The 13924-nt window shown below is 36.1% G+C and overlaps 1 protein-coding gene across 2 annotated transcripts in view; it reads right to left on the bottom strand.

Moving 5' to 3' along the window:
- Nucleotides 1-13924, bottom strand: part of LOC5579159 (homeotic protein ultrabithorax) — a 611952-nt gene that overhangs the window by 357423 nt on the left and 240605 nt on the right. The gene's annotated exons all lie outside the window — the stretch shown is intronic.

Genomic DNA, 13924 nt, shown 5'->3' with positions numbered 1-13924 from the left:
TCCGAGATTTTATGTCCCATTCTAACTCACATAAAACTGCCATAAACCGACAAAAGCAGCCAAGCGATATAATAATCATAACAATCGCTATAACTATCCCATTTATACTTACATAAATGGAGCTATAAAACCGATTCAATTGGTGGCGTCAAATCCGTGCCTCTCATTCGCTCCCTCGGCTGTCACGAGCACATGCTCATTCTGTTTACCCGTCTCGCTCCCACGCCAGAGTCAACCATTGCGCTCGCCCTCACGGAATCCCATTCGATTCGAGCAGTTGACTCGTTCAAAGTCGTGTTTATGCGTCCGACCGTAAGCCTCGCCAAACGCTCGTATCAGAGCAGTTTATATAATTTTTATAACAAGATTATTGTTATAAATAGCGCAGCAGCCAAGCCAGCACGGCACACATCGTTCGGTTGCACTTTCCTTCTCCCCGTCCTGCTCGCACGCTGGGAACCATGAATGGGGGCGCGTGTGTTGGTGAGCTCGTTCGTTCGCTCGCATAAATTTCAATGTTTACAATCATGGCTGACGATTAAAAGCAGGGAAAATGGGCGGGTCATTCAAACGTCACCACTACAACCATAATCGTTAGGAGACGTTGACGACGACGGTGCGGCGGTGATGTCGTGCTGCCAATGTGCATGGTTGGTGTGCTAGGGGAGAACCATGTGGAATGGTGCTCGAAGCGGCCATCAAGTGACGAAGCAACAGAGTGTTGGCATTTTGTTTTGGATGGGATGCGAAATAGCGACGGCGGTGGAACTGAAATTGGTGCGTTTACTTTCCGGATGCGGTACGACCGTACAGAGAAATTTTATTCTTCGCAATTGTTCGAAAGTTGTGATATGGAAGTTGAAGAAAAATTTTAATGAGAAGGAATTTAAAAAAGTTCAAAAATATAGTTTTGATAAAACCAGATAGGACTTTCATGATCATGACCTTTGTGTTGAATAGCACAAAATAATGTCTTCAAAATCACATTTTATTCTTCAGAATTGCACCTGAACCATGAACAATCCAGTCTTAAATTGATCGGTTCAAATATTTGTTCCACGTAAAAATTTCAAATAAGAAAAATTTGTATCTATTGCGATATATTTATCATACGCATCATTTTAGTCATGTTCTCTGAACGCTAAGAGATTCAGAAATTCTATTTGTATTGTATCTATGAAATCGGTCAGAAATTTTGAATGATTTACTCATAAATTCAGAAGAAATTCATATCACCAATCATTATGGAAAAATCTATTTGTAAAATCCTAAAGAAATATGCAGAAATTGCTATAAATATAGATGATTGTTTAATCATCTATAATCGATTTACCCTTAGCATATCCTCAGATTTGTTGATGTGAATTCAATAGAGGTTCCTTGATAGAAGCATTCGCGTAATTTATTTTCAAGTTTAGTGAATACCTGTAAGTAAATAAAAAATAGAATTAGAATTATATACACTTGAAAAAATATCATGTTATATTTACTATCAGCCCGTAATTTCAAAATTTGACGTAATTTTGTAAAAACAATCCTCAAGTATAATAAGACATAGCATTCCCATTTCTTTCTCATATTGTTTATCAATTACGAATAAGAAATAAAAACACCATGGCACATAAATTTAGCATAATAATGTATTCTTCATATGTAGACAATTTTTATTGCATTAAACAAATATTGAATCACCTCTCGCGTAACTTTCCAAAAGGACCTATCTAACATTGAGAGGCGATTTTTTGTTTTTGTTTCTCTTAGGCCATGTACGAGACGGTAGCCATGCGTTATGCGACGAGTTGCATTCACAACCAATTGCAATTACGAAATTGTCGTTGCAATTGAAGTTTTTTCTAGGATCATCGTTTCTGTTTTCACTCAGAATCTCTCGTCTGACTCAAAGCTTGTTGACTAAGTCTATGAGAACTCCAAAGCAATTCGATCAAGGCACTCAGACAATAATTGGCCAACTACCAAAACAGATTAAATATGTACTACTTTTCAGCACCGTTATCAGAGAGTGCTGAAAAGTAACACTTTTCAAAACTGTTTTTGTTGGTGGCCGTTATGGTGCTCATTCTTTTGATAGAAAGTAGGCTGATATGCAACGGAATGGCAAAATAGTAGTTTACGCAACTAGTTGCAGATTGATTATGTTTATAGGACGAGCTGTAAATATATCCAATGATGCTTGTCGAGTTGAATGATTACTGCGAGTTCTGTTAAAATCTAAAATTCATAAAGCAGGACTAGTAGCGACTGAGTGTCTTGGAAATAGGAAATTTGCAAACCTCTTTCCTGAAAAAAGAGACTGAATAGTAGGGTGCGGCTTATTTTTTTTTATAAATCATATATAAAAGGGAACCTTTATTTTTGAGCCAAAAATATTAAGATTGAAAGCAAGCGAGCCAAAAATATTAAGATTGAAAGCAAGCGAAAAAATGAAATATGACCTTCAGTTAAGTCTTCATAACATTGTCATTTTCCAACGAATTTATCATCATTCTCATCAATATTAAATTTATGAAAAGTTTGAAGAATATCAAATTTGTCTTAAATCAAAACTCGTCTTAGTTAATAGTAGATTTCTTCATATTTTTCCTTTTTGTACTAAAGGGACGGAACTGGTGTAGTGGTTAGAACACTCGCCTCTCAACGCCGAGGACCTGGGATCGAATCCCATCCCCGACATAGTCACTTATGACGTAAAAAGTTATAGTGACGACTTCCTTCGAAAGGGAAGTAAAGCCGTTGGTCCCGAGATGAACTAGCCCAGGGCTAAAAATCTCGTTAATAAAGTCAAACCAACCAACCTATTTGTACTAAAAAAATAATTTTTGTTTGACCATAACTTCATTAATACTCATCCGATTCAAAATCTTACATGCTTTTGAAGCTAATTTAGTTGTTTTCCAACGTAGTTAATTTTAAAAAGTTTTGACTTAGTTATTCAACAGAAACTACTCAAAAACATGATTTTTTTCAATGAAAAAAGTACTTTTTTTTCGAATTGTTGATTATTTTTCACCGGAAATTACATTTTTACTGTTTTTTTTTAAAGATGCTTCAATCTCGTTGAAAATGCAAATATGTTTGAAAAAAAATTCAAATATTTTCGTTATCAAGTTCTTGGAAAATTGCTCCTAAGACCTTTTTTAAGGATTACAAAAAATTAAACCCAGTTTTAGCTTAAGTATTAACGATTAACCGAGAAAAAATTGAAAAATATAACAATTTTCTTTGAAAAATCAATTTTTTGGGCAGTTTTCATTAAATAAGTAAGTCAAAATCATTTTTAAATAAATTTGTTGTACCTGCAATTTAAAACCTACTAAATTTGCTTCAAAAGCATGTAAAAAGATTAAGAACCGGTTAAGTATTCATGAAGTTGGTCAAATATAAATGTTTTTTTTAGTAAAAAGAGGAAAATTTTTGAGAAAACTACTTTTAACTTAAGACTAGTTTTGATTTTAGACAAATTTGATATTCTTCAAACTTTTTATAAATTTGATCTTGAAAAGCTTCGAAATCGGTTGGAAAATAACAAAGTTATTACGACTTCACCTCTAAATATTAATATTTTGCCCAAAATTTTAGGTTTCCCTTTTTATGTGATTTGAATTTAGAAGAGCACACGAATTCTTGGTTTAGAGACATTTCGAAAAATAAGCCGCACCCTACTCAACAGAAACAAAAAAGAAACCGGGAAGAAACCAGCAATAAAATCCAAACCTAGCAGGAACCAGTAGAAAAAAAATTATATCAAATCATACATTTTTCTGAGAATATTTTTAAAAATTTCTCCACTCCGCCCCTTTCGGGATCAGATTGGGTACCACTTCTAGTACTGCATTTGGTCCCTCGGTAGTGCAAAAGGTACCCAAGTTTGACAGATCACAGTACACTTTTCACGGCATTCTAGATTACCTTATGAGCTCGAAAATTTTGAGCAACTGCAAGGTACATTGAGGTCTTTAATTTGTCTTTGGATAGATATGTTAATTTGAGAGTTTTCAATTTTTCTACAGGATAAATGAACTCCTGTAGAAAAATGAAAATCTGATTGATTATATCCTATGAAAACTCTGCAAGAATTCCCCCAAAAAAATTTGATTTGATTATCTAAAGATTGAACCATGTTTTTTTTTTTTCAAAATCAAAAATTATCACAAAATACCTCAGGGCTCCCATTAGGAATTCAAGATATTTTTAAGAAAGCCCTTAGTCCTCCAAAATTTTATCCGGTGTTTGTCCAATATATTTTTCTGGAACATCCTCTAAGATGTTGGAATATCCAACTAGAAACTTCTCCAGATGTATTCAAGGATTCCTCAGCATTTCCTACAAAATTAACCTTCAAAATTTCTTCAAGATGTTAACCAGAAATTTGCTCCTGAGATGCTCCTAAGATTTCTTTTGGAATTTCTGCAATAATTAAAAGAGATTCAATTTTATTTCTATTGTAAGATTTCATTTTTTTTTTCAAGCATTCTTGCAGGATTTTTCGATTCATTTTTTCAAGAAAATTTGAATGAAAATTGTTGAAAAATACTCGTGACGTGTTCTTAAAGCAATTTATGTTAAAACTTATGAAAGTCCTCAAATCTCCATTGAAGAATAACAATTTTATGGTAGACTCGTACTTGAAGAACTATAAGATTTTTTTTAAGATTATTCTTATAATAATTAAAAAAAAACTGTTGAATCGCTGGATAGTATCTCGCAGGATTTTGTGAAGGAACTCCTGGAAAAAAACATAGAACGAAATCACTGTGTTGTGAATGACTTCTTGAAAAACAAATTCTGTACTGATAACTGGCGTAGAACCTTAAATTAACTGTTCAATATTCCTGGGGGATTTAATGAGGAATCAATTGAAAAATGTTAAGATGAACTCCAGAAATCTTTGAATGAATTTCCTAGAAAAAATCCTAAAGAAACTTGATGACGAAACACAGAGCGAATTCAAGGACTCATTTGAAATGTTCTTAATGGATGCACTTCGTGAGTAATTTTTGGAGTCATTCTTAGAACCGTAGATGAAATAGCGTAGAAATTCCTGTCGGATTTCTTTGAAAAATGATCCTTGAACGAATTTTACCAAAAACTCCGGATTTATCCTTTGCTGGTTTTCTTGAAAGAAATTCTGTTAGCATCATTGAAGATCTCTTAGAATTCAATTGAAAAATGTGGGTAAAAAATATCTGGAGGAAGTCCTAGGATAGTCTTTGGGAAATTGTTCAAAGTAATCTCTGAGAAACTTACTAGAGGTAGTTACTTTGAAGTGCTCAGGGATTTCCAGAAAGAATTCTGGAGAAATTCCTGTAAGCATCCTTTGGAAAATTACTGACGGAATTGGTAGACGAATTTCATGAAGAATTCCAGATGAAATCTCTGGAGAAACCAGTAGGATGATTCCTGAAGCTGTTCTCGAGAAATGTGAGAAGACATTTGGCATCACAATCATCTGCAAGTAAGGGAAGGAAGACTTAAAATACCATTTTGGGTAAAATAGAGACTTCCGAGATCTTGTATCAAAAATAGAGATTTGCATGAATATTTTCTTTGAAAAGACACATGCTACCAGCCCTAGGTGTGTTAATCCTTTAATAATTAAATATAGAGATATTAAAAACATCAATCATGTTTTGGTTAGTCGATAAAATTTCATACTCGCAGAAAGTATGGGCACGACTTTGATAAGAAGAATCACAATATTTTTCCAAAGAAATAACTAATTTTATATTTTTCTTTGAGCCTGTATGTGAAAATTTTGTTTGATAAAATAACCTTTTACATTGAAATTTTTGATTTTAGAAAATCAATTCTTATCTAGCCAGCACAGGTCCTACTTTTGTGTTTCGTTCGAACTGAACTAGTGATGTATGTTTTTATCAAAATCTTTCGATGTGGGTAGTTTGGGTACATTGTATCGAAAATGTTCTCCAAGATTTTTTTTTTAATTTTATTTGGCTTTGCTTGAAAAGATTTGACAAAATGGTAGAATTCTAAAAATAATGCAAGTTTTTCTCTCCACATAAGATAATTTCACGAAATCATAGGTTTCAAGATATTTTTAATATAAATAAAAATAATTCATTTCAAATTTACTTATGTCAAATATCTATACTTTTGGATAGGCAACAAAAAATTTAGATTTTTACATGTTTCAATGGATATACAGGAACTTGGTTTTGACCCATTTAAAAAACGACCACATCGACCGGATATTTAGTTTCTTATCAAATTCTATATACTGAACTTTATTAGTTTCAATAAAATAAATGTTAGTCTGATCATTTATCGTATCGACAATGATAAATATATTTTTCCGAATTTTTATTGTACGTAGTTTATGACCCAGCACAAATTTCGTACAACAAAGTCGCTCAAATATAACGCGATTTGTGCAAAACTGATAAGAGGAGCTTCCAGAAATGTAACACCATCAACAAACAGGTAGCGAAAAAAATTGCCCAAAATTAACAATCTGCTCTTGATAAGTGCAAAAATGAAATGTGTGAAAATCAGATTTTTATCTGCAATAGTCTCTGAATGGCAGTATGGTGAAGTCGTGCCCATACTTTCTGGGTCGTTTGCCCGAACGCTATTTCCCCGAATGACCCATTTCCCCTAAAAGCGATGTACTTAAAAAACGGGGTATTCGGGGAACTGACATTCGGGGAAACAACATTTTGGGAACCGACATTCGGGGAAAGGTAGCACGACAGGATACAACAAATTGTATAACCACATTTTACTCGACCGAATTTTCTGAAACTTTGCAAAAAGAAGCGCCTTAGTACAATGAATATTAAGGCCAAATATGAGCTCTGTAGCTTTCAAAAAATCCCACTGCCGAAGTAAAACAAAATTGCCAAGAATAGGATCCGGCTCGCTACACGACTTCTAACATCTATACTTGAAAAATTACGTATCAAGAGATATGAATCTAGCCTTCTGAACCATGGTTCTACTTTACAACTGGAGTGATAATGAGACCTTGTCCTTGACAGTATTTTCTTCAGAATTCTTTATACGATGGGATGTTTTCCACCTTCGTTCACAAAGCGAAAAGGATAACCAGTTTGATTGTGAATCATATATTATTTCTGTTCTGAATGATATCACACATCTGCCGACGACCTCATTATTACGTATGCCGACAATTCCAGTCTTAAACAAACGGACGGCATACAATTGAGCCATTGCCTACATACGAAATGATAACTGTGCACTCAATGTCCCTTGGAAAGATTTACTCCACTTGAAGCTGACTCAATTACGGTTATTAATTCAACCTCGAGACACATTTGTACTGAAGTTCCACAGAAAGTGGACAGTGAGCCAATAGAAATAATTACTCGGAAAACAGAAAAATCAGACAGCGAATCCTTTGCCACACAAAACGCCTTTTCTTCTTCTTCTTTCTGGCGTTACGTCCCTTCTGGCGTACTGGGACAAACCCTGCTTCTCAGCTTAGTGTTCTTATGAGCACTTCCACAGTTATTAACTGAGAGCTTTCTATGCCAATTGACCATTTTTGCATGTGTATATCGTGTGGCAGGTACGAAGATACTCTATGCCCTGGGATGTCGAGAAAATTTCCAACCCGAAAAGATCCTCGACCGGTGGGATTCGAACCCACGACCCTCAGCTTGGTCTTGCTGAATAGCTGCGCGTTTAACGCTACGGCTATCTGGGCCCCTAAAACGCCTTTTTTGTCCACTGAATTGAAGCACTGTTCCTACCGAGAAAGAAAAAAATCGATTTCTACCCTAAAAACACACATTTTTCCGAGTCAGGCTTTGGGTGTCCTGTGGAAAACAACCGTGAAACCCTTTGCAGGAAAAACTTTTGGCACGATTTTTGGCGCATTGCACTTGCGAGGAAGGCTTCTCATAAATATTCCACCAGGATTGCCTACGATGGGCAAAGGTTAAAGAGCGAAATGTGGTTCCATTGCGTAGAATATACTAGTTGATGTGTTGATGATGTCGTGAATTATTCAATTAGTATGAATTTTTCATTCCGTTGAACTGGATTGCGTTAGAACTTAACTATGTTGAAGAAAGAAATCATGGTTTCCGAGTTCAACCAAATCAATTCGGAAATTTCAGCAATTTTATTCAAACCGATTAAAATTACCTCACGACCGTTTCGGTGAGAAATCGCTGTTATTATTGCTTTTATAATTTTATCAGCACAATAAAACCGATTATAAAAGCGTGCAATAAAGCTACCAAAAGCAATCATTTGGGTCGTTTGGCGGGAAAGAATCCGAGCTGAGAGACGAAACGAAAAAAAAAACACACCAGCCAATGACGCGAAAATCGTTGCTTGATTTCTGTCAGGCCTTTGCGCGTTACCAGCCAAGAGAAGACGAACGTCAATAGTAATACAATCGTTTTATTATGTTAAATATAAACTTTTCTGGAATTTGCTTCGCCTTCCCAAAACAGGTTTCTGAATAAGCCGACCCGGTTGGAATTTGATACTTTCCTCGGCGAGGCCATCCAGGGTGTCGCCTCTTGCCGATGACCACATGTGTTCGCCAACGGAAGATATAAAGAGGTAAGATAGACAGAACCGTGCACCGGTCCCCATAAAATCCAAGATATGTCTCTGTCCAACTGCCCTTGTTCGGATGCAGCTGATTTTCTTCCACTCGAAGCGCTTTTGCAACAATCGCTGCACGTTTTCGCTCCCGAAGTGGATTAAATTTTCGATTAAATCAGTAAACACCCATAACAGAGCGTTTTAAAACCATTCCAATAAACAGGAAATCAAGCAAAGTGGATCGAGTGGTGGATGATATTCATTGAAGAAATCAAAATTCGGAAACGACCATGGTGACGATAATCATCAGAAAACACCTTGAAACAGCACTTTCGTCCTTATCCAACGGTCTTCTGGGGGGAGAGAAGACGCCCAGGCGGTGCTCGGATGTGTACCGGAGCGAAGAAAACAACCCCTGAAATGACTCAATAAAATTAAACGACTATGATGCTCATTTCGCACAAACACACCCACGCTGAATACTATGGACTGGAGGAACCGTGCTCAAGGTGCTCTCGATTGGAGGACCGACATTCGCAGAGGAGAGGTTGTTGATTTCCTTTAAATTCAATCACCGGCGTGTGAACTATTGATAAGGGAAATTGAAAATAGCTGGCTGCTTGATGAGAAAAGGCATCAGCTGCCACAATTGAGCGTGGAATGGCGTTGGGATTCTTTCTTCTATTTTGGTTCTAGCTTGAAAAAGTCACAATTGAATGTGAACTTAGTTTGAATCGAGTTATTGTTACATATATACACTACGTCGAACGATTTTCTATCTTTCAAACTAATTTAAAGTTTTTTAAATTCATGTTTCATTTGAAATCACAATGTACTTTGAAACAGCAAACAAAGTAATATGGTAATCATTATCTCACATTTCAATACAATTTGAATTCTTTTAGTTATCCTAGAGTTCAAATCATGTTAGTCACTTAGCGTTAATTATGATTAACCTTCTTTTTGTGTGAAAAACAAGTTACGTTGTGTGTGTTTTTTTTTGCTACAAAGCCATGCAGAAGGTGTCTGGGTTCGATTCTCGGTCGTAATGAAAATTTCTTCGACTCCCCTGGGCATAGCGTATGATCGTACTTGCCAAAGAAAACTCTCAGTTAATATCTGTGGAAATGCTCACAAGAACACTAAGCTGAGAAGCAGGCTCTGTCCCAGTGAGGACGTCAATGCCGAAGAAGAAGAAGAAAATGTACTGCATGCTTGGTTAATTGAGCATTCAATAGCTAGGAGGCGCTAGTGAGCATTGAAAATTTTAAATTTAATTATTGGCCAATGTAGTTTTGATGGAAGGCTGTTGTTTTCGGTAAAGTTATACGTCAGACCAATGGCTATATACTGCATATCCAACATGTCAAACATTCTAGCACTAGGAAGTGGAAATATTTCCAACTCATATCTCAGCAAATAAGCCAATGTTTTCAGCAAAATTGTTTGTTAGGCTCAGGACTATGTGTTATTGCGATATTTTGTCATATAGTCTTGAACTTAATAAGCTAGAGGTGCTAGTGGGCATTGAAAATTTTTTAACTTTTATATCTGCTAATGCAGATTAGTGAGAAGGTTGATGTTTTCGGTAAAGTTGTTTAATAGTTGTTTAATAAATAAAAGGAACTAGTGAGCTGATTATTTCAAAATATTTTGTATCGAAACGATTATTACTTAGTTGTAGGTAGGGTGATGTGCTAGTATCCATCGTATTAAGCATTGATCAGTGAGAGCTGCAATTTTCCCAGTATTGCAGTGAATGATGCTGATACAAACCGATGCCAAACTTATCTTTCTCAAAATGGCTTTAGCATTGTACAATAACATTTTGATAAATCTTGATCAGTTTTTGGAAATAATGCAAAGAAAATGCATCTTATCGTATTATCAATCCATCGTATTGTTTTCAACTCCGTCGCAATCAGTTTCCAGGTTCGTCCCACAACTTACGGCTCACTGTGATGTATTGAGTGGTTAAAACACAACATATCAACGCTATAATAAAATGTTTTACTAGAATATATAGATCTACGGGCATCTCCCTCCATTCCTTCAGCATGATGGAATATACTAATTTCCTTTAAAATTCATTGTTCGTCATCAAAATTCAGCCCAAACATATGAACACAATTCCTTTTGACCGTACAGTTATGGCATTTGCTCACAGTACAGCGAAAACAACACAATCAAAGGAACCGTATTTTTACGTCGAGCGTCGCGCACACATTGATGCGCACAAGCTTTTTTTTCTCAGTACGACAGATTGAACTTTGTTTACATTCTCAAATATACGCGGCGGCTGAGGAAATTTCGTAAAATTTGGTGATTAATTGAAGTTTTACGGCGCGTGATTGGAATGAAATCCTTCTGTGAAGAAGTACGAAGGTTTTTCATAGTGTAAATAAGTGCCCGGCGAAGTAAGCCACCCACGGGGGCGGGAAGAAACTTGTGTTCGAAAGTGGTGTGACTGATATCGATCGCTAAGCATATCTCTCAAATCGTGTTCGTCCATGCGATTTCGGTGAAAAAGTGAAAAGTGGATAATTGAACTGAAGTTATTTATCGAAATACAGTAGTTTTATTGCATTTTTGGTGTACAGGTGGACGAATCATAAAAGCATTCACAAAATTACATTCGGAAAATGAATCTATGTTGCAGGTAAGTTGGAATACCCACCGTAGTGGAACATTTTAAGTTTGATACGACGAATAGTAGCTCTTACGACGAAGTAGAACGAAACCCTATTGTTGACAAAAATGTTTGTTGCTTCTCAGTTGGGAATCATTGAACTTTGTGTTTCCGGTTTCAGAAACCTGTGGTTTTCGTTTGCTTCCACATATTTTCGTAATGCTAGATTATGGAGAAACCAAATATTAACACGATTCAATTCAATACTGGCGAACTAAGGTACAGCTTTTCCGAAAACACCAGTCTTCAAGATTGAGTTAATATTTTTGAGGCATATGGGTTTGAAATATTTGCCAACTAGTGACACTATTCCATACTAATCAAGTATGCTATTCATTGTCTTTCGTTTAGGGGGAAACATCTCGGAATCCAAAGATGGCCGCTACAATGGCCAACTTGTGTCCCTACTCACGTTTTCAAAGGCACTAAACTAGAGAAGTAGTTGGCAAACGTTTCTGATCTTCTTATTTTCTTATTTTGAGGTTTCTGCTAGTGCACAAAGCCAAAATAAAAAGTGCACTGTTGGTGAATGCTTTCTTCGCAAGATTTGTGCCTTCGAAGTTTTAGTGCAATCTTAGAAGTTGACTCCAAACTGTTTCACCTTAACTAGCAACTTTACTGATTTTGATCTGCACCCTGAAATATATGAGGGTTTAATTTTAATGCTCACTAGCTACTCCTACTGGCAGCATATGTAACCAGCTGATCAACCAATTTGTAGCCGTCGAACCCTTGAATAACATTGCCGAAGACAACATAACTCAAACTAGAGATATAAAAGCTTGAAATGTTTGATGGTCACCACTTCTTCTTCTTTCTGGCATTACGTCCTCACTGGGACAGAGCCTGCTTCTCAGCTTAGTGTTCTTATGAGCACTTCCACAGTTATTAACTGAGAGCTTACTGTGCCAATGACCATTTTTTGCATGCGTATATCGTGTGGCAGGTACGAAGATACTCTATGCCCTGGGAAGTCGAGAAAATTTCCAACCCGAAAAGATCCTCGACCGGTGGGATTCGAGAACCCACGACCCTCAGCTTGGTCTTGCTGAATAGCTGCGCGTTTACCGCTACGGCTATCTGGGCCCCGATGGTGATGGTCACCAGCGCCTCCTAATAGTAGTTTGTTGAGGTATGCCAGACGTGCCCAACTTTTTTGAACTATTGGCCAAATCTCAGCACCGAAATTTGTGGGCAGCCCAAATTTTCCGTAGTCCACAATTTTTTTTCAATAATGTCAGAAAAAATCAATAAAACAGTTTATGTTATAATTTGGAAAAGATACCTACAGCTTACCAACCTTATCGAGTTTTTTGAGCACCTTGCCTTCAATGATATGAGAATAAAATTAAAGTTTTTATAAGACAACTACTCGGAATTCTGTCAGAATACAACTTGTCCCTGGTAGCCGGAAACAGGTCTCGAATTGTACGAGATAGCTGCCCAAGATTTTGCCTAGGATTTTTTTTTAACTATGCAAAGGATGTTGTGGAAATTGTACATGGTATTATGTTTGAATATTGTTCATTTATTGAAATTTTATTAAAATTCCATCTAGGATTATGTGAATGTTCTGTCCATGATAATGTTCCAGATTCAGTGTTAATATTATCGATGATACTGCCAAAGATTCTGTAAGAATTCTGCTCAATACACATGGAAATCTTGTACAAGCTTTCCATAAAATTCATGTCAATGATTTTATAAGAATCATGCCCAAGATTTTTCGAAAAATCTTCCTAATATTTTCAATAATCTGCCGAGGGTTTTGCTTGATATTTTTCCTGAATTGTGTAAATTTAACGCCTAGAATTTTGTGAGACTCTCACTGGTCTCTATTGTTTGACCAATTTGATCTATAACTTTTGAGTAAGTTCGTTGTAAATCAGTACAGATGGATTCCGTTTTTGGCAACAAAGTCGAAATTTTCAGTTGCCAATAGCGGAACCGTGCCAAAATCGGAACCCATTTTTTTATTTTTAGTTTTCAGCTCTTGGATTTGAAAACATCATTGGAATGTTATTACATTATCCTTATGAAACCATACAGCATCGAAACTTCGGAACGGTTCACTTCGAAGCAGATTTTCGTTGAGAAGGACTATGTCATGAATCCCCGTAATGTTAATTGTGACGAACACCCTACATACTCTTTACCACGTAAATGTCTTCAATTATTATTATAGAAGCTTTGTGCTTTGTGAGGGACATGTAAAATCAATAATCGCATAAATCTGGACAAACATTTGAAAAGGGCCCAAGAGGTCTTGAGCCTTTTTTTTTAGAAACGTTGATGTTGAGCCCTTCTTAGCCCGCCCACGCAATCTAACACCACTAGCAGAAAGATTGGTGTTAGCTCTTCCTAATAGTGGTATTAGTGAGCGTGATCGAGTTGAATTGGGATCAACAGCGTCTTGCAAAGCCATTGTTTACCAATGTCGATGGGCCCTTTTGAAATGTTTGTCCAGAAATGACCTTTATTCATGAACCTTTATTCATTTCCTTAAAACTGTGTAAGAATACTAAAAAATGAAATGTATTGTTATATTTGTACAGAGACGTACTTATAAAACAAGCGCTGACTTACAAAACTGAATTAGTTTTTTATTTAATGAACATTGAAAATCTGTTCATTTTTTAGGTTCTAGTGTACAATTTAACAAAATCAGGTTTAGAT

Source organism: Aedes aegypti, chromosome 1 (assembly GCF_002204515.2).
Source record: "Aedes aegypti strain LVP_AGWG chromosome 1, AaegL5.0 Primary Assembly, whole genome shotgun sequence".
Lineage (NCBI taxonomy): Eukaryota > Metazoa > Arthropoda > Insecta > Diptera > Culicidae > Aedes > Aedes aegypti.
Note: the sequence above shows the minus strand (reverse complement) of the source record. Positions and strands in the feature narration are given on the sequence as shown.